Here is a 3,607-nt window from a genome sequence, read left to right as displayed (position 1 = left end):
TCTCTATGTCTCTCTCTGTCTGGCGAGCGCAAGCGCCCTATAGCAAAAACCTCTCAAAAAAAAAAAAAACACAGAAAACAAAAAACCTTAGTCTGTCGGCAAAGATCTATCTACTAGTGGCAAAGCATCTTTATTGTCAAGGCAGTTCCAAAGTTTGTCCAGTAATGACCAGGTGACTGGCCGCTCCGGACTTGCTGTGGACTGTGCCCTGCGGCGGTCGTGTAAAACTGTCTTTCGAACAAACAGCACGTTCGGACGGCAGGACTAATCGCAGGCTCTCCTGCAGCTTATGAAATCTTCATCACGAGACCTCAGACAGGGGCCCTCGTTGCCAGTCCTTCTCTTCTCCCGAAGGGTGTTTGTTTTAAATGGACGTTTTCTGGCCATCTTAGGCCCTTCTAATGTCGTTTGGCTTCGCACAGATGTTCCCTCCACCCCACCACGAGTACCTCAGCTGTCCCTGGGAAGCGGACTGTGGGTTGTAGATTTGCTCACGACTTTGCTGGAAAAGACCGCTGGGTACATCTGTACTTGGGCGAGGAGAGCCGGCCTGGGATAGAGAAGCTGGGCCGTGGTGCGGTTTCAACCAAGATCACAGCTGGTCCTTCTGAGGTTCGAGAGCCCAGAGCAGCCCTTCAGACTTGTCCCGAGTGGAGCCAAGGGGCCTAGGCTGTTGAACCTCTGTAGTGACCAGACAGCTGCAACTGTAGAGGAAACTGAGCCCAAGGCATGGAACGTTCTTCTGCCCAGAGCAATCCCTGGGGAGGCACCACCTGCAGCCTGACCCCTGCACAAGGGGAGAAGCTGCCCCCGTCCTGAGGTCAGGATCCGAGCAAGGCAGCCAGGCTCCCCATGCCGGGGACGCATCGGGGAGCAAAGCTGAACACAACGTCCTCCGTCACAGAGCCTGCGAGCCAACAGTGCGTCCTGTCCTTCCTGGCCTCACACGGCCGTGGTGGCCCTGCCCCTGCTCTGCCTTCAGTCGCTTGACCATTATGGCCCTGGTTCCTAGTACCTGGGTCAGCACTGGACCTCTTTCTGCTTGAGCTCAGGGTTTACCCGCCCACGGAACGTCCAAGTGACTTGCTTTTCCCCAGGCCTGAGATCACAGCTGTCACATGAAGCAGACTGAGGTGGGCCCAGGGGCTGCGCACTGCACGTCCCAGCCCCCGTGTCCTTTAACCTGCTCTGGACTCGTCGTCTGGAGTATCGTAAGCATCGGAACCAGCTGAGGCTACTTCTGATGGTACAGAGGTACCTGGCCCACGAGGTCTTGCCGGGTCCTCATGTCTGTACGTAGAGAAGATGCCGAAGTCGTCCTTAACACCTAAGCTGGGGAGTGCGGCTGTGCTCCGGCTGCCTCTTCCTCACCCACAGGCACACTCTTAGCTGAACACTTTTCCATTCTGGTCAAACTCTTCTCCACGCTACAGACCGGGCTCCAGTGCCACATCTGTATTTAAGAGCAGTGGCACAAGGCCAGCAGGTGGTGTGGTGGTTAAGGTGCTAGACTCCCACGTGGCTGACCATGGTTCGAGTCCCAGACCTGGAGGCTTGAAACTCACGTAGGCTGCATGTACATACCCAAAATCCCAAGAGGAGAGTGGAGGGGAAAGGATTGTGGCATGGCCATTTCCTTTGGGGGTGATTTCTCACTTTCTCTCCATCTTTCTGTCTCTCCGGCGAGCACATGCGCCCTATAGCAAAGATTTCTAAAACAAAGAATGAAGTGGCACCACGACTGGATGGGCTCAAGAACCAGGTCAAACCAGGTCTCAGCTCTTCACTCGGTAGCACGGGGGACTGAGTTGCCTCAGAATCCCGTACCTCTTCCAGCACTCCCTCCCTTACGCTCTCTGGGTCTGTGCTACTGTATCCTCAGACCTCCCCATTTCTGCCGTAGAGTGCAGACCCCTGAGGTGTGGGGAGCGGGGATATACACCGTGTGCTTTTATCAGCTCAACGGGTGGCTGCTCGAATTGACCCATGGCTCCAAAAAGTCCATGGATAAGGGAAATTAAAGTATAAGCTTATTTTGGTGTAAAAATACTGAAATCATTCTTTTTTTTTTTTTAGAGGTTTTTGCTATAGGGCGTGTGCGCTCACCAGGAAGAAAGAGAGAGAGACAGAAAGCGAGAAATCACCCCCCCAGGGGGGATGGCCACGCCGCAATCCCTTCTCCTCCATTCTCCTCTGGGGATCTTGGGCACACACGTACACGCGCCTGGTGTGAGTTTAAGCCAACAGGTCCGGGACTGAAACCGCGGTCAACTACTTGGGAGTCCAGCGACATAGCCATTACGCTAACTGCTGGTCCCCATTCATGGCTTTTTTCATAATACACATTTTCTATGGACTTCTTAAAGACCCCTCACACGTTTAAGGCAAGAACAGCTAACTACAGGCCTTACTGTATAATATGTAAGGGAAGATGAGAAAACAGAAAATGTTTGCCAAGAATAACAACCGGAGGAAAAAACTTGTGTAATGTTACAATGGTGGGCTGGCCTCGGAGTGCCATGGTGAAGCCCTGTGTCCCGGGGAACTGGACCGATCTGGCCGACTGTGGTTAGAATCCCAGCCCGGGGGGCTTAGAACACATGCCAGTGTGTGTGCCTGTGTGTCCAAATTCCTGACGGAATCAAGAAATAGAAGAAAAGGGACTGTAGTATGACGACACGCCCCTGGGAGGTATGTTCTCTCTCTCCCCTTGCAAACGCATGCACCCTCTGGCAGTTAAAAAATCATACTCTACTGGCTGTGGGTGACTGACGGCCCAGAATCTTCTCCTGTGGCCTGCCCCGGGGGAACTCGATGTCTGACTGTAACCCAGCGTATTTCATAAAGGCCCTCCGAGAATGGGCGGGACAGCAGCAGACTGAGTCCTTGGTCCCACACAGGGGGAAGCTGAGGCACAGTGGGGGAGGGCCTTCCCTGAGCGAAAGCGAGGTGGCAAAGGCCCGTGGGGTATGAGAACCAGCCACTGCAGGCCTGCTAGAAACGCCGTCCCTCTCGCACCCCGAGAGGCAGATAACAAACCGAGGTCAGAGCAGTTAAGTGATGGCTGAGGTCACACAGTCGTCACATGACAGAGGCTAAGACCAGCCTTTCTGTGCCTGCGCCCTCACCCCTGGCAGGAGCCGTGCCCCGGCAATGCTGCCATGTGCCTGGAGACCACTGTGGGCCAGGCCCTAACCCAGCCTGGAGCCCTCGCTGAGCGCAGTGCGCAGGTTTAGAGTGCAGGTCAGAGCGTTGATTCCCACCGAAGACGCCATGAAATCAAGCAGTCTAGTTCACCAAATGTGACCAAGTTGCCATGGAGGTGGACAGGATGGGGAGGAGGTTCAGGGCCTTGCTGTGGATCAGAGAAAGGGGCAGTGTCAGGATCTAGCTCTTCCAGCCAGTGGGCACCGGAATCCTATGTTTGAACAACATCTTGTGGAGAGCAGCATGGGACAGAGGCTGGAGGGTAGCAGCATGGAGGTGAGTAGGGGTGTGTGGGGGCAAGGGCGTGTGGAGCAGGGGCATAGTGGGGAGGAGGGCCGTGGTGGGGGCAGGGGTGTGGTGGGGGCCGGGGCGTGGTGGGGGCAGGGGGATGGCAGGGGCG

This window comes from Tupaia chinensis, unplaced genomic scaffold (assembly GCF_000334495.1).
Source record: "Tupaia chinensis unplaced genomic scaffold, TupChi_1.0 Scaffold000198_1, whole genome shotgun sequence".
Taxonomy (NCBI): domain Eukaryota; kingdom Metazoa; phylum Chordata; class Mammalia; order Scandentia; family Tupaiidae; genus Tupaia; species Tupaia belangeri.
The sequence above is the reverse complement of the archived record's forward strand: the minus strand, read 5'-3'. Positions refer to the sequence as shown.